Raw genomic sequence first — 21,739 nt, 5'->3', positions numbered from 1 at the left:
GTAGTGCCCACGTGACTGTATGAGGCACACTTGGCAGTGATGTGTATGAAGACCCAGAGAGAAAGGAAGACTAAACCGGAGAAGATGCCAGAAGAGCTTAACTCTGAGAGCAGCTATGCATGGCCATATATTCTCTCATCTGAGAGAATCGGGCTGATTACGCAAATGAGATTTTGCTCAAAGTGTGATCATAGTTTGAATTTTTTTTTCCATCTTCTCCATTCTGTCAGTGAGTGGAAATCAGATATCATCCCAGTGCAGTCCAATGGTTTCCCTGCACTCAATGACTTGCGTGGCGGACTGCAAACAGAATATCAGCTCATACTCTGGCATACTGTGATTTCCTTGCCATAGACCTACTCTATCCAAGGGAAAAAATGGGGAAGTGCACAGTGCCTTAGACTAACATTGGTCCGAGTGTGATCTCATGTTTTGTCCTTTGTATCGCACTTGGACTGAAACTACACCTGTCAATAAAAGGCATTAATATGATGTCTATCATAACTTGCTTTCTACAAGATTTTGAAGGCATCTGTGGGAATTTTTGACCCTTGATCAGACCCTGATGTTGTGAAGATTCTGGGCTCACCATCTCCATTCTAGGTGTTGGCTGGAGTAGAGGTCTGGACTCTGTGCGCTGATCATGTTCTTCCACCAAACTTCCACCAACTATATCTGTATGGATGTTGTGTACTGGACACAGTCAAGGGGGATAGAGTGGGGGCTTCCTTAAACTGTTCCCACAAAGAAGGAAGGTATTCCAACCCACTTTCCTCTTGGTTTTCCATCAGCTACATACATGATGTCACAAACCAACAAAATACCTTCCAACACTAGCAAAGGAGAATGAATAGCAACAATAAGTATACAAACCTAGATCTATCTATATACATGTACACCGGTAATTTATGAGTCAGATGGTTCTTATATAGCAGAAGACATAGACCGTAGCCAGACGTACAGACCACATGAACGGAGCTCATCAATCACTGGCACTTCATCTTCATTCAAACATCTGTTTTTCATGGATAGAACATGAACCCAATGTAGTTTATTTGGATGTTCACATGTCAGTGGTCCGTTTTTGACCCGAGCCTCAGATCAAAATTACCCAAACAAGCTTATGGGTCCATGAAAAATCACTGATGTCACACTGATGCCATTGCAGGGAATAGGAGAAGTTTTGTACTTTATTTATTTGTTTCATATGTGAAAATTACTGATAATAAAAACTCACTCATCAAAGGCTGGTGAAACCTGCACTATTTTTTGAAACACTGTGATGGTTACAGCAATGGATCACAACTATTGATGAGCGAATGTGATTGGATAAGGTCTTATAGCAACTATTACATTATTTTTTTGTTTTTAGGTTTCCTCTTCTAGTGCCCGGGAGATATGTATTAGAACATTGCCGAACACCTTAAAGTGAACCTGTCACCACCAAAATCGAAGGTGAGCTAAGCCTACCGGCATCATGGGCTTTACTACAGCATTCTGTAATGCTGTATTATAAGCCCCTGATGTATCCTGAAAGATGAGAAAAAGAGGTTAGAATATACTCAGGTGCGGACCCGCTGTGGTCCGATCTGATGGGCGTCGCGGTCCGGGGCCTCCCATCTTCTTATGATGACGTCCTCTTCTCGTCTTCACACTGCCGCTCTGGCGCAGGCATACTTTGCTCTGCCCTCATCAGGGCAGACAAAGTACTGCAGTGCGCAGGCGCCGGGAAAGGTCAGAGAGGCCGAGCGCCAGCGCACTGCAGTACTTTGCTCTCAACAGGGCAGACAAAGTACACCTGCGCCAGAGCCGCAGCGTGAAGACAAGAAGAGGACGCCATCATATGAAGATGGGAGGCCCCGGACCAGAACGCGACTCCCATCGGATCGGACCGCCCCCCAGGTGAGTATAATCTAACCTCTTTTTCTCATCTTTCAGGTTACATTAGGGGCTTATCAACAGCATTACAGAATGCTGTAGATAAGCCCCTGATGCTGGTGGGCTTAGCTCACCTTCGATTTTGGGGGTGACAGGTTCCCTTTAAGTGACGTTCGAACATTTTGGTTGTGATTAGTGATGAGCGAATGTGCTCAGATTAGGTGTTATCTAAATGTGCTCAGGTTAGGTGTTATCTAAACATGCTTGGGTGCTAACCCATTGTCTTCGGCATGCTCAAGTAATATATTCGAGACCCCGCATCTGCATGTCTCACGGCTGTTACACAGCTGCAACACATGCCTAACAAACAGGCGATCACTGCCTGTGTTGTGACTGTCTACATGCAGCCGCGGGGAGTCGAACATAGTATTCGAGCACGCCGAATACACTCACATAGCAAAAGCAAGACAAAGATATAATTAATTAAATATAATGAATAATAAGGTATATTATATATATATATACATTATATTTCATTAGTTATTGCTATGCTCCCAAGGAGTTAATCTGCACAAGAAGGGCGTGCAATGTTTCTGTGAGTCACTGACACATTTCCTGTGTTTCCTGGAGGTTGTTGAGGGTGGAGGTTCTGCAGGGGTTAATAATTTACTTGTGGCTTAAATATTTTCCAGGAGTTTAAGTGCCTGAGATTTCTTTGAGACAAGATCGGGGATCGGGGATCCTATCTGCTGGACTCTCCTGCTGCACAAAGTAAGACACCAGGTTCTGAAACATTTATAATATAAAATATGCCTTGTCTCCATGACACAGGGTCAATGTACAGTATCCGAGACGTCACAGAAACCTGCCCGACGCGTCTGTTATGTCAGGCAGAACACTGTAGTGAATGCATCCAGCAGCTGAGGTGTTTTATGAGGTTCTTTAGCAGCTGAGAGGTTTTATGAGGATCTGCAGCAGCTGAGTTGTATTATGATGTTCTGCAGCAGCTGAGGTGTTTTATGAGGATCTGCATCAGCTAAGGTGTGTGTTATGATGTTCTGCAGAAGCTGAGGTCCGTATTATGAAGTTCTGCAGTAGCTGAGATGTGTATTATGATGTTCTTCAGCAGCTGAGGTGTTTTATGAGGTTCTGCAGCAGCTGAGGTGTATTATGAGGATCTGCATCAGCTGAGTTGTATTATGATGTTCTGCAACAGCTGAGGTGTTTTATGAGGTTGTGAAGCAGCTGAGGTGTATTATGAGGATCTGCAGCAGCTGAGGTGTGTGTTACGATGTTCTGCAGAAGCTGAGGTCTGTATTATGAAGTTCTGCAGTAGCTGAGGTGTTTTATGAGGTTCTGCAGCAGCTGAGGTGTATTATGAGGATCTGCAGCAGCTGAGTTGTATTATGATGTTCTGCAGCAGCTGAGGTGTTTTATGTGGTTTTGAAGCAGCTGAGGTGTATTATGAGGATCTGCAGCAGCTGAGGTGTGTGTTATGATGTTCTGCAGTAGCTGAGGTGTGTATTAGGAGGTTCTGCAGCAGCTGAGGTGTATTCTGCAGCAGTTGAGGTGTGTATTAAGTGCAGCTGGTTAGGGGGACCACATCCGCCTCCAACGCAGGTGGAATAGTGCATTACAATGATGCCCATGCAGTGTTCTGCCACTGGCCTTCTCTGTTGTCTATAAACACCCCTGAGCTCAGGTATGTATTAAGATGTTCTGCAGCAGCTGAGGCATGTATGATTAGGAAATGCAGTAGTTGTGGGGTGTATTGTCATGTTTTAGGGTATGTTCTAAAGGTCAGTAATCAGCAGCGCTTTGAAAACATCACATGTCAGCTCCGTCCAAAGCGCTGCCGGCTTTTGAACGCCGGTGATTCTGCATGTGTTCATTGAACCGTGCTGAGTCACCGCGCCCAATACATTGTACAGGTGACATTTATCTTGTGGAGATGGAGTGTCAACACAAGAAAAATAGACATGGTGCGGTCTGGAAAGACGCACCGCATGTGTGTCTCTGCAGGGAAGCCGGAGGCGTCAGTGCACGCATAGTGGAGATGGGATTTCTTGAAATCCCATCCACTATGCTGTAACATCTGGCCGCTGCGGGTTGGACGCTTCATTCCTAAAAAATCGGTCACCGCTGAGATCCTGCACAGATGGTCGGGTAACGTAGATTAACTGCAGAACTATAGATTTTAAAAAGTTCTCAATTCTTGAGGGAAAAAAATGATTTTCTTTATGCTATGAATTAAATTGCAAAGTTACTTTTTTATATAATGAAACAGCCCCTTTAAATATATGAACACAAGCATTACTCAGTTCCTGTTCTTCTTTTCTAGATTTGACAAGCACCATGGACCTGGTCACTGTTCTCCTCGCCATCGTTGTCATCTTATTTTTGGCAGTTTCTTTTAAGAACCAAAAACAAGAAAATTACAAAAATTTCCCACCTGGACCAAAACCTTTACCGATCCTTGGGAATGTTCTCATGATGGACATGTCAAAACCATATAAAACTTTCATGGAGGTAAGGAGGTGCACGGTCATTTCTGGAACAAGAGCAATTGTCAAATTTTACCACCCCCAGGGGCCAGATTAAACATAGATATTTGTTCTTATCCGACACATTTATGGACCTCAAATAGACAGAAAGCCAAGTTCCATTAAAAGCTGTGATGAAGCTGTTAGGTCAGCTGAGCTTCATAAAATGCACAGTCTGTACAGACTCTAATTTACTATCTGTAGAATAGGGAATCAATATAGGATGAGTAGAAATTAGGCTCTTTGTGACCCACCTGGGATGATAATACGCATGGGGCTTCCCAGACTATTAAGCTCACAGCTGTATACTTAGCCTTTACTGGCTATTAAAATAGCATACAATGACATACAGTGGGTACGGAAAGTATTCAGACCCCTTTAAATTATCCATTCTTTGTTTCATTGCAGCCATTTGGTAAATTCAAAAAAGTTCATTTTTTTCACATTAATGTCCACTCTGCACAACATCTTGCCTGAAAAAAACCAAAACAGAAATGTAGTAACGTTTGCAATACTTATTTATTTATTTAAATATGTTTTTTTCATTCAAGATGGGGTGCAGTTTGTACATTAATAAAATAGAACTTTTTTGAATTTACCAAATGGCTGCAACAAAACAAAGAGTAAAAAATGTAAAGGGGTCTGAATACTTTCCATAACCACTGTAGGTTCCCCCTATAATAAATAACCAGCAAAAGATAGGCAGACAGATGTGGGCTCATATTAATAGCCTTGGAAAGGGCCATGAATATTTACCCACCAGGCTGAAAACATCAGCTCTTTGCTGCACCAGAAAAGGCGCATCTATTAGATGTGCCAATTCTAGCACTTAGCCTCGCTCTTCTCACTTGCCCTGATGTGGTGGCAAGTGGGGTGATAGTTGAGGGGTTGATGTCAACTTTGTATTGTGAGGTGACATCAAGCCCAGAAGTTAGTAATGCAGAGGTGTATATAAGATGCCCCCATTACTAACCACAAAGTCACATTGTATGAAAACACACACACTGAGAAAAAAAAGTCCTTTAATTGAAAGAACGACACAGGCTCTGTTAATAAATCTTAATTAAACCATACTTAATGCATTGCACATTCCAGTGACGCCATTTTCCCCTGCAAGAGAATTAAAATAACAAATTACAATATCCCTCACCTTTCCGCAGAGAAGAAAATCCATTTGTCCCACGAAGGATCTAGGTCTGCTACATCTATATGGCAAGCTGCAAGTTTGTATGATGTGACCATACAGCCTGTCCTCCAGTAGACACTGAGCAGCTTGTGCTACCACTGCTCAGTGTCTCGCGGTGAACTCCTATAAGCTGTCTGACGAAACCACGAGTGTGAGAACATTTTTACACTCGTGGTGCTGTCAGAAAGGTCTTGGGAGTTCACAGCCAATGAACTCACCCCACCTAACTGATGTCAGCACTAGCGCCATTAGAAATTTTTCCACGGTGCTCACCTTGACGTCAGTTAGATGAAGTGAGTTCATTAGCTGTGAAGATTTTTGGCTTTGTGCACACAGAGTTTTTCAAGGAGTTATTGAAATAGAAGCTGAGTGGAAGCTCTTCAAATCCTCCATGGAAACTCAAAACTCCTCAGAAATGTGAAGGTCCTGTTCATTTTCTGCTGTAAAAAACTCTGCAAAAAGACTCTGTGGGCACAGTTCCAGTACATTTATTTTCTCTGAAGATGTGTCCTGTCATGGATTCCTTTCCAATCAAGGCACTGTCCAATCAAAATGGGTTGCAGAAAAGAACCTTGGCAAAAACATTAAAAAACTCTTCTTAACCAATTCAGGAAAAGAAAGAGTCCTCCAAAAACTCCTCAAATGGCATGACCATACAACATTCACAAGACAACAGCAGATCCACTGAGGTTTTCCCAGGTCAAGCAGTTTCAGGAAAAATCCATCGGTCTTTTTCCTGACGTGGCTTCGATGGTGGTTTTGCAGTCATTTTTGCAGCAACTCCAATTTTTTTCAATAATTTAAACTATATCTTTCGAGTGACTTCAAAGTGGAAACCCTTGAAGAGTGAGAATGTTATTTTTTTTAGCCTCATCACTGTTTTGAAACCCTTAAGCTGTTAAAAGACATAGCAAAAGCCTGAACATGTGCACAGCAAAGTCGTTTTGACATTGCTGTGCATTATGCTAATTTTTTTGTGGCAATTTTGTGACGCTCTGTACACATGCCCAGAGAAGGAGCATTTCATGAAGCAGTTTCCACTAGGAAATTAGTTATTTTTGAATGCCTAAAAAAAATTTCTATGCACATACCATAATCGTAGATGTTGAGTTGATTTAGGCCAATTCAACATCATGTTTTTGCCACAAGTCACTCCGTCAGAGCTTCCATCTGAAGCACTGAAAAATGGAATTAAGGCATAACTACCAACATGGCCAGTGACTTTAGTAAACCAGTTTTAGTCACTTGTGTGTTCTGTCTGACTCCATTCTTGGCATTGTCCACCTTTTTGAGGGGCACACAAAAAATGTGGATGATTGCATTTTTGTGACCATTTGAAAAGGACAGACATGGCCAAAAATAGGATCAGACAGGGCACAAAAATCAGTGGCCTCATTGGTTGATTGGCCTGAATCTTGTTTTTTATGCAACCAAACCCTAAAATGGAATTCCATGTTTGGTATTCAGCAGCAGACACTAGGCGTCCAATATGATCCCCCTACTTTACAGTTCGTGTTAGCTAATCTCTAGTTTTAGCCATTAGTGTATTTGTTAAATCGTGCCAAATTTAATCAGAGGCTTGATCTATTGCATCTTGGCCGAATCAGCACAACTTAAAAATGATAGCAGCTATGAGCTGGCAAATATTTACTCTATAATTTACACCCCACATACATTTTCTTATGTTAATTTTCTCATCTGAGGGTTATCCCCACCATCTATTAAGTCCCATTCATTTAGTGAAAATGTGCATGTCCGGAGTAGAGATGACCCTTCCTCTTCAAGTGACTTTACAAAATGATGATGTACATTGTGTCCACAGCTTTCTAAGACGTACGGTCCGGTCTTCAGTGTCCAGATTGGCATGACAAAAATAGTTGTCCTTTGTGGTTATGAAGCTGTTAAGGATGCTCTCATCAACCATGCCGATGTGTTTTCTGACCGCCCCCGAGATCCTGTAATTACCAAATTATTGAATAACAACGGTAAGCAGATTTTATGTTTTACATCTAATGTTAACATACCAACCCTACAAAAAAAAATGAGTCAATTGTAATTACCTTGTCACGGCATCAACTTGCATGTTTTTTCAGCGACACACCACTCGCCGTGCAGTTTCTCATCGTGGAAGGCAGTTTGTTTCTGTTAGTTTCATCTTGCACTCCTCAGCACTGCTGCACTTGCATGTGGTATCCATCTGGCCTTATTGTGCATGGCTGGTCTGTGCAGGAATTTAACCCTGCTGTGTCCTGCAGAGATTAGCTTCTCCGGCCTATACTGTGTTAGCAGGACCTATATTAGGCAGCTCCACCTACCACTCATCCATCTCTGATAGCAGACATGCATTCTTCTGTACTATTACCGTTAACAACCCGGTTTGTTATCCGTCCTGCCTGATGTCTCTGCTCTTAACCTTGGTTACATTTTCTGATTCTGTGCTGCCTGCCCCGACCTTGGACCATCTGACTATGCCTCTGTCTCGCCCTTCTGTACCTCGTACCCGCCTCTCTGTGTTGTGAATTCTGCTCTTGGGCTCCCTCCTGTGGTTGTAAGTGGTAGTGCTGTCTTTGGATCGAAGCATGTCATCAGGTGCGTCCGCTGAGTGCAAGCCTTACTGGGCTATTTAGTCTCGCTTGATTCTCTAGTCAGTGCCAGTTGTCCATTGTTTCTTGGAGGATTCACATCTCTGCCTGGTTTCTCCTGCTATTCTGTCCAAATCATCAAAGATAAGTCCTGGCTTCATTTTTGCAGTCCACATGCTGTGGACTTTATAGTTCAGTGCATTTCTATGTTTTTTCTTGTCCAGCTTTGTCTGTGTAAGGATTTATTCAGCCAAGCTGGAAGCTCTGGAGATGCAGATTTACCCTCCATACCTTTAGTTAGGTGTGGAGATTTTTGTATTCTCTGTGGTGGATATTTTCTAGTATTTTAATACTGACCGCATAGTGCTCTGTCCTGTCCTTTCTATTTAGCTAGAGTGGCCTCCTTTGCTAAATCCTGGTTTCAGTCTGCATATGTTATTTCCCTCTCCTCTCACAGTCAATATTTGTGGGGGGCTGTCTATCCTTTGGGGATTTTCTCTGAGGCAAGATAGTTTTCCCGTTTCTATCTTTAGGGGTATCTAGTCCTCCGGCTGTGTAGAGGTGTCTAGGCCGTGTTAGGTACAGCCCACGGCTACTTCTAGTTGTTGTGTTAAGTTCAGGGTCCGCAGTCAGTACAGGTACCACCTCCTCCAGAGCACGTCTCATGCTGCTCCTAGGCCACCAGATCATAACATCTCTGACAGTCCCATGGACTGCCATGGAGTAGAACCTGGTGACTACCAGCAGCAAATCCTATGTTCACCATCACAAGCTCTAGCGAACACCCTCTAGTCAATTAGGTATGCCCTTCCAAGGTTAAGCCCAGCCTGTGGCTCAGTGGGTCCTCACCCACCAGCATTACATACATTTTATATTCAGTGTTCGTTATCTTTTTATTCTATCTTTAAAAAGTGAATTTAATATATAAATATATAGAACATTTTTAATGCATCCAATATTGTAGAAGTCAATGATTCTGACATAAATGATTTATAATGTCCCACTTTCTACATTTCATGAAACTGCAGGGTCCTACAATGGTGCTTGGAAGTTTGAACCCTTCAGAGATCTTCATGTTTTGCATAAATTCAATGTAAACCTTCACTGGATTTTCACACAAGCCATAAAATATTATTTTTTTAGAAAAATAATGCACTAAAATAATCAAATATCCCATGTCTAAGTGGCAAAATTATGTGAACCTTGGTTCGCAGCATTGTATCTGATATAAGCAGCCTTGGGCAGCAATAACTACATCTAAAAATTTTCCAGCAATTATTGATTAGTCCTGCATATTGGATGGAGGAATTTTAGCTCATTCCTCCCTACAAAACATCTTCACTTCTGTTATTTTGGTGGGTTTTCAGCCATGAACTGCTTACTTTAGGTCCTTCTACATTTCTTTAGGATTACGGTGGGGATCTTGACTTGGACATTACAAAACTGTAACTTTATTGTTCTCTATCCTTTCTTTTGCAGAACAACCTGGGTGCTTTGTGTCATTGTCACCTTCTGGTTGTCAAGGTGAATTTTAGCAGACTGCAAATAGGCAGCACTGTTTTTTTGTAGAACAGTGGCTTAAAGAAAAACAGTCTTGTTATTTTGCATTATGTTACAAATCATTAGTACACATAGAAATAATAAACATTTTAATATTATTTGTAAAATTCTCAATTAGTGGGTAAAATCCATCTTTAGTAAAGACAGAATGTTAGAACGTTATGTTGCTGAGATAGGAGATGACCGTTGGTACTGACAAGATTCTATGCAGAAGGTTGAGGAGGAGGCAAAAGCTCACGATAGAGCTACTCTCATATTTAAAAAAAAAAACTACTGCCATCTCCTATTTCAGTAATGCAAAAATCAAAATACAGATTTTACCCAATGCAATGTTATGCTAATACTAGATCTATAAAGGGGTGCAGCACCATGCATAGCCAAAAGGACATAATGGTGCAACCAAGAAAAGCAGACACGCAAATGGAGCGCACGCCCAGAAAAATACAAGCTGAGTAGCAACAAATACAAAAAGTTTATTGAAAACAGAGACACATACACTAGAATAAAAGCATATTAAAATATAACAACCACACCTAAGCCCTATAAAAATGTAATGTGACTCAATAATTCAATAATACAGATGTAATAGTACAAACAAATAAAAGAGCACAGAGGGTCTGGACGTCCCCAGATACCCCCACTATGAATGAGTAGCCTTGCTATAGAAGACAAGCCTATGACTATCAAGAGGCCATAATAGGGAAAAAAAAAAGAAAAAGGGAGGTAATACTAGCAAAAGGTATATTAAACCAAAGGAAAAATATCTAAATATAAAGCAGGGTGATCAGGTGGAACAAGAATATCACCCAGGCTGTAGAAAAGTGCCCACAAAGGTCAGAGTATGTGGCACAATGGTAGAAAGAGCACAAGGTATGAGTATAAGTATAAATCACCCGATCAGGTCATCCAGTCTGCGGTCTGGGCTGTCAGCTGTCAGAAGTCAGGAGTAAAAGAAGATGATCCCGGGATCCAGAAGGTGTGGGGAGGCCCCACGCGTATCGCTGCTGAGCGCAGCTTCGTCAGGGGAAGTGCTGGGGGATAGGCCAAGAAAGACTTAAGTAGCAGCAGAATAAATTAAGACAATTACTCACAGGTGGGCAATCGGTGTCCAGGTAAGTACCTTGATAAGCATGGGGGATTGAGGAAGTGCACCAGTGCCACAAAATAATGGCAGCTGAAAATGAAAGCGAAAGTGCGCACATGCGCAGAGTGCTCGCTACTGAACCTCCAGAGGGCGTAAGAGCACAACACACTGCTCATAATAGAGCTTATGTGATGAGAGAAAGGGTAGCCGGATAAGCCCGCAGTGACAAAGGTACAGGGCGCATACGCATAGTAAATAAGCAGCGCCGAGTACAAACCCCAAGAATGAGTAACGCAGCGCCAAGACAAGGCGCTGACAGGGTAAGCCTGTATCGATACATGAACAGAGCGCATGCGCACAATAACCATGCGGTGCCGAGTAATGACCCCCAAATTGCATCCTGCAGCGCCACAATGAGGCGCTAGTGCAGCGCCCCAGAGTCCTGGTCGTTGCAGTGCTATGGCTCAGCCACTAAGGGGAGCTATGGTACGTTCAATGGCACTGAAGGAGTTCATCTGATCAGGTATCACAGACACCAATACATTTCACCGCCGGGCCTCCAGGGGGAGCTAAGGGTTCTATTTACTAGGCCACTCTCCACTTACAGGTAAAACTGGGGGTCAGGCAGGAAGTTAGGGAGAAGCTGACTGGATATGAACCAAGCAACACCTTGTGGCAGAGGGTGTTGCAGGAGAGGATTCGGTAGGGCCTCTGTCAGGTTTGGGACCCTGATGGAGACCTGGCTACAAGAAAGAAAGTAACGGGACCATGCCTGCACTGAGAAGCGGCGGTGCCCTAAGGAAGGACTAGAAGAGAGATATATTGTGCTGAGTGAGAAACGAGATCGAAGCAATAGGAGAATACCAGTAGGGGTGATGCTGTGAGAAGGGGGCAACATCCTACTGAGGCGCACTACCGGTGGCCGGAACGCCGAGGGAGTATTTCAATAGACAGCTTCAAGCAATACTCTAAACAGCGGCAGGACAGTCAGTCTCAGGCGGGCTGTCTCACCTAAATCACCTATGAAGTCTTGGGAGGCAATTGCGGGAGAGGGGCGTCTCTAGGGTCCCGGAAGAACTCCAGGCCTACCCGTCAAACGGGTGCCGTTCTAACTGTAACATCAGGAAGGGACGGATGATTAGCAGAAGATCAGTTAATCGAGTTGTTGTGAGGGAACTTAAGAAACAGACACAACAGTTGTGGGGTACTTTCCGTAAGCATAGCAGGGAAGGACTACAACACATAGCGCTAAGAAGGAAGGCACTGATTTCCACCTGTGAAGTGAACTCTGGAGGTGCCATTGGACCGGCCGGACTTGCGCAGCCTGGTGAACCATATTCTGGACTGAGGACTCAGAGATCTCCAGTAAAGAGGTAAAGAGACTGCAACCTGGTGTCCTCGTTATTTACCGCGACCTGCACCGCACAACTGCACCGCTACACCACCACTCATTGCACCGGACGTCCCCCACTGACGGACAGGGCCACGGACCGGGTCTAGCCACCGTGACAACCCCAGGACTGAGACCCAGAAGCCCGGCTCCGGGTACCCCTAGGCCCTGCGGCGGTGTGGGGGCGCTCCAACTTGGCGTCACGAACAGGATCTACTTAAGCCTGAAGAATCAGGTCATGAGTGCCTTGGAACTGTGACTTGTTGTGCTTGGACTGTACTTTATTGAATGGACTGTGCTGTGCTGTTAACCGCCAAAACTGCCGCCATTGCAGCGCTGAGGAGAAGCGCAGGAGAAGAAGAGGGGCATGGAGTAGGCGTAGACAAGCTGGAGAGCGCGAAGGATAATGGCCGCCCAGTCTAAGTATTTCTGTGCAGTGAGGACGTGTCCGTCAGCAGCAGAGATCCGCCTCCTCATCCTCAATGGGGGGCGGAGGCAAAGAAAACGAAACCGCCCACAAAGGAGAGAGCGGGAAAAGGACCAGGAAGTGACCCACGTGGAGGACGCCATGGCCAGCAGCTCTGAGGCCGAAAGCGGGGTGGAAGCGGACGTCTCCCCTGACTACCCGGATGAGCGTGCCGGCCGGTCCTCCATGGACAACACCAGATTCCTGAGAGCCGAGATGGAGGACTTATTTAACCAACTCCTCCGACTGAATGTGAGGGTCCAGGCTCCGCGCTCAGTGGTGCTGGCAGAGAGTTCCCGGACATCGGAGACCTCACCGGAAGAACCAGCGGGACCTGTCGCGGAAAGTGAACTCGCACCGGTTGGTGAGTCCGCCGATCCTGCCCCGCCAGCAGAGGGTGTGTTAGTGGGCCCCGTTGCAGCACCCCCTTCCCCTGGGACTCATAAGCTCCAATGTCTGTTGCCCTGGGAGGAAGCTACGGGCATGGAACATCGTATGAAGGCCCCGATCACACCAATCACCCTGTCCTGCGAGGCCCGTGCGGAGCGCACGGTATACCGCTGGGTGAACCCAGGACCCGACCTCATGGGATTCCCCGGGGTGAAGACACGGGAAGGGGAGATGGTGCAGGCCCTGAGCTGGGAGACATACCAGGCCCAGCTGGAACAGCAATGGAAGGAAAAGGACGAGGCGTACCGGGCTGGGATGGAGGCTTGCCATCAGAAGGACCTGGCAGTAAAGGATCGGGCCCGCAAGGACCCCACCGCTCACCAGGCCCCACGCAGGCAGGGCATCGTCACCACCTTTAAGCTCCGAGGAGGCTGGGCTTTATTAAAGAACCGGGGCTATACGCAGAGGTCTTTGTTAACCGCCGGGACGTTGAGTCGCACCTCAGGGAGGGCCACCCCGATCGAGACCTCTACCCGGGAGACAGTGTCATCTACACCAGACATTTCGGGGAGAAGGGGTGGTTCGCTCTGAATGTGCGCAAGAAGAGGCCAATGGAACCCCCGCCCAAGGTGCCGGAAAAACCGGCCCCTGTAGCCAAAGTGTCACCGTGTGACCGGTCTGTGACCACCTTGGTCACCCCCACCTGTACACTAACGGAAGCTGTGACCTGCAGTCTGGCCACCACCACCACCACTGTAGTGGCCAAGGAGGCGCCTCCTCGAGTGACCGGTGTTCCTGCTGTGCCAGCACAGAGAGAAGTGGGGACACAGACCCTCATCACCGCACACGACCTGGTTGTGCAACAGACCCGAACCCATGGGGTGTACCTGGCAGCGGGAGTGGACCTGGAACCTGGACTGCAGGGGTTCACCCGCCAGGTGGCGCCTCGTGGGGGATTCTGAAAATGAATGCTTTGAAAATGTACATAGTTCTCCGTTTAACTGTTTGTTCACTGTTGCTGCTAAACCCGTCCAGGGTTAATTCCTTATGGATCCCTCTGCTGACCCGGGATCCTTGTTGTTTTGTTTATGTTCTCAAGTTTGCACAAAAGTTTACAGAACTGCAGTAATCATGGACCGTGCATGATACAAACTTCCTGTATATAGTTCACACCTTATTAAGGGTGTTTCCTACTGGTTTTACTTAGAAAGAGACTCTTTGCGAAGATACCGCACCGGAGCCTTTGATGAGTATGGACTGGTAGCTAGAGAAGAAATACTACCTCCTAAAGACTTGGTCCCTTCTTAAAGGGGACACACACGTGTACATTTGAAGAACCGTATTGCTTTAAGATTGATGGATAGCAATAATAACTTAATGAGTGAAAGTGATGGTGATTCTTACATGTAAAAGTTATATGTATTTGATTGGTTAAATGTAAAGAAATGCAGATGATTTTTCCAGAAAGAAGGCTAGAAGAAAGATGCAGAAGGCCCGTAGGGGTAGACAGAGTGTCCTGCATAGTCAGTAGTAAGAAAGTAGTAATGAGGATTGATGTTATAAGAGGATAGTTGATAATGTTGATAAGAAACTGGGGATAGAAGGTAAACCCTGAGACCTCCATAAGAAGTTAGTTATTGTAAAAAGAAGAGTTAATAATGTGATACCGAGGACAGAGAGTGAACCCGTAGGGGTTAGGTAGTAGGTCCTCTTAGGAGCCATATGTAGATGGCTCAGTGTTCTCAAACCCGAAAGTGTGTTATGTTCTATACCGTGTATAGTAGTTGAAAAGGCAGAAGGCTCGGGCGAAAGGAGCGGTCCTGTATAGAAAGGAGAGGCAGTAGGTCTGGCGCCAATAGGACAGGCGGTCCTGCAGATTAAAGAAGGAGTATGTAAAAGTTGACGTGCCTTATAATGTGATCATAGGAAGGTCTTTGGCGGACTTAGAGTGTGCGTCCTCTAAAGACAATGTTAATGTATTATCTAAATGTTTGCACTGGTAGAATGCCCGGTTGGGTAACAGGAGTTATTTATAGCCTGTAATTTATAATGGTTAACGTTTAACCATGTTTGTAACGTTCAAGTGTCCTCACCTCCCATAAAGGGAAGCTTATTCAAGTATACTTATTGTTATTTGCACTCAACCAAAATTGTATGTCTTTTTGCTAACCTGTATTGTTGTTTTCTTCCCAGTCCCGCAGTACTGTGTTTAACCAGGGGGGAGTGCAGCGCCCCAGAGTCCTGGTCGTTGCAGTGCTATGGCTCAGCCACTAAGGGGGGCTATGGTACGTTCGATGGCACTGAAGGAGTTCATCTGATCAGGTATCACAGACACCAATACATTTCACCGCCGGGCCTCCAGGGGGAGCTAAGGGTTCTATTTACTAGGCCACTCGCCACTTACAGGTAAAACTGGGGGTCAGGCAGGAAGTTAGGGAGAAGCTGACTGGATATGAACCAAGCAACACCTTGTGGCAGAGGGTGTTGCAGGAGAGGATTCGGTAGGGCCTCTGTCAGGTTTGGGACCCTGATGGAGACCTGGCTACAAGAAAGAAAGTAACGGGACCGTGCCTGCACTGAGAAGCGGCGGTGCCCTAAGGAAGGACTAGAAGAGAGATATATTGTGCTGAGTGAGAAACGAGATCGAAGCAATAGAAGAATACCAGTAGGGGTGATGCTGTGAGAAGGGGGCAACATCCTACTGAGGCGCACTACCGGTGGCCGGAACGCCGAGGGAGTATTTCAATAGACAGCTTCAAGCAATACTCTAAACAGCGGCAGGACAGTCAGTCTCAGGCGGGCTGTCTCACCTAAATCACCTATGAAGTCTTGGGAGGCAATTGCGGGAGAGGGGAGTCTCTAGGGTCCCGGAAGAACTCCAGGCCTACCCGTCAAACGGGTGCCGTTCTAACTGTAACATCAGGAAGGGACGGATGATTAGCAGAAGATCAGTTAATCGAGTTGTTGTGAGGGAACTTAAGAAACAGACACAACAGTTGTGGGGTACTTTCCGTAAGCATAGCAGGGAAGGACTACAACACATAGTGCTAAGAAGGAAGGCACTGATTTCCACCTGTGAAGTGAACTCTGGAGGTGCCATTGGACCGGCCGGACTTGCGCAGCCTGGTGAACCATATTCTGGACTGAGGACTCAGAGATCTCCAGTAAAGAGGTAAAGAGACTGCAACCTGGTGTCCTCGTTATTTACCGCGACCTGCACCCCACAACTGCACCGCTACACCACCACTCATTGCACCGGACGTCCCCCACTGACGGACAGGGCCACGGACCGGGTCTAGCCACCGTGACAACCCCAGGACTGAGACCCAGAAGCCCGGCTCCGGGTACCCCTAGGCCCTGCGGCGGTGTGGGGGCGCTCCACTAGCAGGGCAAGGGGGAAATAAGGATAAAGCAGCAGGCAATGTAAAAAAGGGGGGGAGGGGATAAATTAGCTGGGGGTTAAGAGCCGCACTTAAAAAAATGGACAGATGGTAATAGTGCCCCCAAGGGAATCAAAAGCACAAAGATGATACTTACATATTGATAAAAACATATATATGAGAAGATGGAAGGGATATATAAACAAATGTTTAAAATGCAGAGAGTCAAATGTATATATATCCAGGAATATGAATCAATTGCCTAGACAATGAGAACAATACCAGTGACAAATAAATGTGCATATAAATGGGTATTTGCCACAAGAAATGGTAAAGGATGTAAAAACAGGATAAGGTAAAAACCCGCAGGATCCCAGCTAAAGCAGTAAAGTATACAAAAGAAGGGGAACACAAAGCACATATCGGCCAGCAAACAATGGAGAACCAGATAAGGTATGACAAAAAAGGTTACTGTATGTGTCACCGACAATGAGGATATAAGTTGTAACCAAGGGCACATCGCCCGTACGGATAATAGCATAAGGTATATAAAAATACCAAGACAGTTGGGTGACATATGGATACACAGGGGATGCAATGTCCATAAGAAGGGTTGCCGTTGCTGTGGGAAAAGGTAGTGTTCCTATGGAGATCCCAGAAGTAACATGTGGTCCCCCCTCATATTCTATAGTCTTCCGATTAGAGATGTGTCAATCCGGTAGTATCATCCCAGGAAACTTGTAAAGAGTAGTTCTTCATTGAGCCCGGTGGGGGAGAGACTCCGCAAATTAAAGATCCACCGGGACTCAATTTGGAGCAGCATCTTCTTGAGGTTACCTCCTCTGGCACTAGGGAAGATTTTCTGTAAACCAAAAAATGAGATGTGAGCCGAGGAGCCACCATGAACCATTAAAAAATGCAGAGCAACCGGGGACACAATCCTGCCCCTTCTAGTGTCAGATGCCGCCAGATGTATTGTGGACAGGTGCTTCTGTGCCCTCTTTCTGAGTTCCTGGGAGGTTTGACCAATGAACACCTTATTGCATGGGCAGATAATGGCGTAGATCACATTAGCCGTTCTGCAATTGATATACGAAGTCAATCGATATGATTTTGAATCCAAGGGGTTGATGAACTGATCTCTTGTGGCAGGAACATGTTGACATACACTGCAACTTCCACAGGGAAATGACCCCCTCAGACGTATCCCCGATTCAAACTGATTGCTGGGCGTAGAAAATGGCTCCTAGTTAGGATGTCCCCAAGGTTAGGAGCCCTCTTGGCCATCAACGCTGGACGGGAGGTGACTAGGTTGGAAGTCTGAGTGTCGGTGGTGAGGATGTCCCAATGGGATGTTAGGACATTTCTTATCCGATCCCACTGGTCATTAACCCCTTTCTGCCATTGGACGTACTATTCCATCCATGTGGGGTGGGCCCTAATTCCCAAGGACGGAATAGTATGTCCAGCACGATCGGCCGCGCTCACGGGGGGAGTGCGGCCGATCATGGCCGGGTGTCAGCTGCCTATCGCAGCTGACATCCGGCACTATGTGCCAGGAGTGGTCACGGACCGCCCCCGGCACATTAACTGCCGGCAAACCACGATCAAACATGATCGCGGTGTGCCGGCGGTACAGGGAAGCATCGCGCAGGGAGGGGGCTCCCTGCGGGCTTCCCTGAGAACCCCGGAGCAACGCGATGTGATCGCGTTGCTCCAGGGGTCTCTTAACTCCTATCCCTGCAGGCCCCGGATCCAAAATGGCTGCGGGGCTGCATCCGGATCCTGCAGGGATTACTTCCGGGTGCCGTGCAGGCGCTGGTAAGCTTGCAGTGCCTGCACGGCTGTATGTCAGATCGGTGATCTGACAGAGTGCTGTGCACACTCTCAGATCACCGATCTGTGATGTCCCCCCCTGGGACAAAGTAAAAAAGTAAAAAAAAAATGTCCACATGTGTAAAAAAAAAAATAAAAAAAAAATTCCTAAATAAAGAAAAAAAAATAATTATTCCCATAAATACATTTCTTTATCTAAATAAAAAAAATCACACAATAAAAGTACAGATATTCAGTATCGCCGCGTCCGTAACGACCCCACCAATAAAACTATATCACTAGTTAACCCCTTCAGTAGTGTTGAGCATTCCGATACCGCAAGTATCGGGTATCAGCCGATACTTGCGGTATCGGAATTCCGATACCGAGATCCGATACTTTTGTGGTATCGGGAATCGGAATCGGAAGTTTCCAGTGTATGGTTCCCAGGGTCTGAAGGAGAGGAAACTCTCCTTCAGGCCCTGGGATCCATATCCATGTAAAAAATAAAGAATTAAAATAAAAAATAGGGATATACTCACCCTCTGACATGCCCTGGTAGTAACCGGCAGCCTTCTTTGCTTAAAATGAGCGCGTTCAGCACCTTCCATGACGTCACGGCTTCTGATTGGTCGCGTGCCGCTCATGTGACCACCACGCGACCAATCACAAGCCGTGACGTAATTCTCAGGTCCTAAATTCCTAGGAATTTAGGACCTGAGAATGACGTCACGGCTTGTGATTGGTCGCGTGGCGGTCACATGAGCGGCACGTGACCAATCAGAAGCTGTGACGTCATGGAAGGCCCTAAACGTGCTCATTTTAAGCAAAGAAGGCTGCCGGTTAACAGCGGTGAGGTGCAGAGGCCTCCGGACAGGTGAGTATATCAATATTTTTTATTTTAATTCTTTATTTAACACATTAATATGGATCCCAGGGCCTGAAGGAGAGTTTCCTCTCCTTCAGGCCCTGGGAACCATCAGGATACCTTCCGATACTTGGTGTCCCATTGACTTGTATTGGTATCGGGTATCGGAATCGGCGATATCCGATACTTTTCGGGTATCGGCCGATACTATCCGATACTTTCAAGTATCGGACGGTATCGCTCAACACTACCCTTCAGTGAACACAGTAAAAAAAAAAAAAACGAGGCAAAAACAACGCTTTATTCTCATACTGCCAAACAAAAAGTGGAATAACACGCAATCAAAAAGACGGATATAAATAAACATGGTACCGCTGAAAACATCATCTTGTCCCGCAAAAAAGGAGCCACCATGTAGCATCATCAGCAAAAAAATAAAAAAGTTATAGTCCTCAGAATAAAGCGATGACAAAATAATTATTTTTTCTATAAAATAGTTTTTATCGTATAAAAGCGCCAAAACATAAAAAAATGATATAAATGAGATATCGCTGTAATCGTACTGACCCGTAGAATAAAACTGATTTATCAATTTTACCAAACGCAGAACTGTATAAACGCCTCCCCCAAAAGAAATTCATGAATAGCTGGTTTTTGGTCATTCTGCCTCACAAAAATCGGAATAAAAAGCAATCAAAAAATCTCCCATGCCCGAACATGTTACCAATAAAAACGTCAACATGTCCCGCAAAAAACAAGACCTGACATGACTCTGTGGACCAAAATATGGATAAATTATAGCTCTCAAAATGTGGTAATGCAAAAAATATTTTTTGCAATAAAAAGCGTCTTTTAGTGTCTGACAGCTACCAATCATAAAAATCCGCTAAAAAACCCGATATAAAAGTAAATCAAACCCCCCTTCATCACCCGCTTAGTTAGGGAAAAATTAAAAAAAAAATTAAAAATGTATTTATCTCCATTTTCCCATTAGGGCTAGGGTTAGGGTTAGGGTTAGGGCTAGGCTTAGGGTTAGGGCTAGGGCTAGGGTTAGGGCTAGGGCTAGGGTTAGGGTTAGGGTTAGGGCTAGGGTTAGGGCTAGGGTTAGGGCTAGGGTTGTGGTTAGGGTTAAGGCTACAGTTAGGGTTGGGGCTAAAGTTAGGGTTAGGGTTGGGGCTAAAGTTAGGGTTTGGATTACATTTACGGTTGGGAATAGGGTTGGGATTAGGGTTAGGGGTGTGTCTGGGTTAGAGGTGTGGTTAGGGTTACCTTTGGGATTATGGTTAGGGGTGTGTTTGGATTATGGTTTCAGTTATAATTGGGGGGTTTCCACTATTTAGGCACATCAGGGGCTCTCCAAACGCGACATGGCGTCCGATCTCAATTCCAGCCAATTCTGTGTTGAAAAAGTAAAACAGTGCTCCTTCCCTTTTGAGCTCTCCCATGCGCCCAAACAGGGGTTTACCCCAACATATGGAGTATCAGCGTACTCGAGACAAATTGGAGAACAACTTTTGGGGTCGAATTTCTCCTGTTACCCTTGGGAAAATGCAAAACTGGGGGCTAAAAAATAATTTTTGTGGAAAAAAAAAATATTTTTTATTTGCACGGCTCTGCGTTATAAACTGTAGTGAAACACTTGGGGGTTTAAAGCTCTCACAACACATCTAGATGAGTTTCTTAGGGGGTCTGCTTTCCAAAATGGTGTCACTTGTAGGTGGTTTTTACTGTTTAGGTACATTAGGGGCTCTGCAAACGCAATGTGACACCTGCAGACCATTCCATCTAAGTCTGCATTCCAAATGGCGTTCCATCCCTTCCGAGCCCTCCCATGCGCCCAAACGGTGGTTCCCCCCCACATATGGGGTATCAGCATACTCAGGACAAATTGGACAACAACTTTTGGGGTCCAATTTCTCCTGTTACCCTCGAGAAAATACAAAACTGGGGGATAAAAATTTTTTGTGGGAAAAATTTTTTGTTTTATTTTTACGGCTCTGCATTTCCAAAATGGTGTCACTTGTGGGGGGTTTCAATGTTTGGGCACATCAGTGGCTCTCCAAACGCAACATGGCGTCCCATCTCAATTCCTGTCAATTTTGCATTGAAAAGTCAAACGGCGCTCCTTCCCTTCCGAGCTCTCCCATGCGCCCAAACAGTGGTTTACCCCCACATATGGGGTATCAGAGTACTCAGGACAAATTGAACAACTTTTGGGGTCCAATTTCTTCTCTTATCCTTGGGAAAATAAAAAAATGGGGGCAAAAAGATAATTTTTGTGAAAAAATATGAATTTTTATTTTTACGGTTCTGCATTTTAAACTTCTGTGAAGCACTTGGTGGGTCAAATTGCTCACCACACCTCTAGATAAGTTCCTTAGGGGGTCTACTTTCCAAAATGGTGTCAATTGTGGGGGGTTTCAATGTTTAGGCACATCAGTGGCTCTCCAAACGCAACATGGCGTCCCATCTCAATTCCTGTCAATTTTCCATTGAAAAGTCAAACTGCACTCCTTCCCTTCCAAGCTCTCCCATGCACCCAAACAGTGGTTTACCCCCACATATGGGGTATCAGCGTACTCAGGACAAATTGTACA

General features: G+C 45.4%; 1 protein-coding gene and 1 pseudogene across 2 annotated transcripts in view; both read left to right on the top strand.

Annotated features, from left to right (window-relative positions):
• The window catches only part of LOC143808719 (cytochrome P450 2C14-like), a 564,240-nt gene that overhangs the window by 247,323 nt on the left and 295,178 nt on the right, over positions 1-21,739 (top strand). The gene's annotated exons all lie outside the window — the stretch shown is intronic.
• The window catches only part of LOC143808718 (cytochrome P450 2B11-like), a 51,069-nt pseudogene continuing 30,719 nt past the window's right edge, over positions 1,390-21,739 (top strand). Inside the window, exons 1-4 of the transcript XR_013221998.1 lie at positions 1,390-1,455; positions 2,571-2,649; positions 4,220-4,407; positions 7,430-7,592. The product of XR_013221998.1 is annotated as a cytochrome P450 2B11-like (transcript). The remainder of the gene's footprint in view (positions 1,456-2,570; positions 2,650-4,219; positions 4,408-7,429; positions 7,593-21,739) is intronic.

Source organism: Ranitomeya variabilis, chromosome 2 (assembly GCF_051348905.1).
Source record: "Ranitomeya variabilis isolate aRanVar5 chromosome 2, aRanVar5.hap1, whole genome shotgun sequence".
Classification (NCBI taxonomy): Eukaryota; Metazoa; Chordata; class Amphibia; order Anura; family Dendrobatidae; genus Ranitomeya; species Ranitomeya variabilis.
This window is presented reverse-complemented; position numbering and strand designations above follow the sequence as displayed.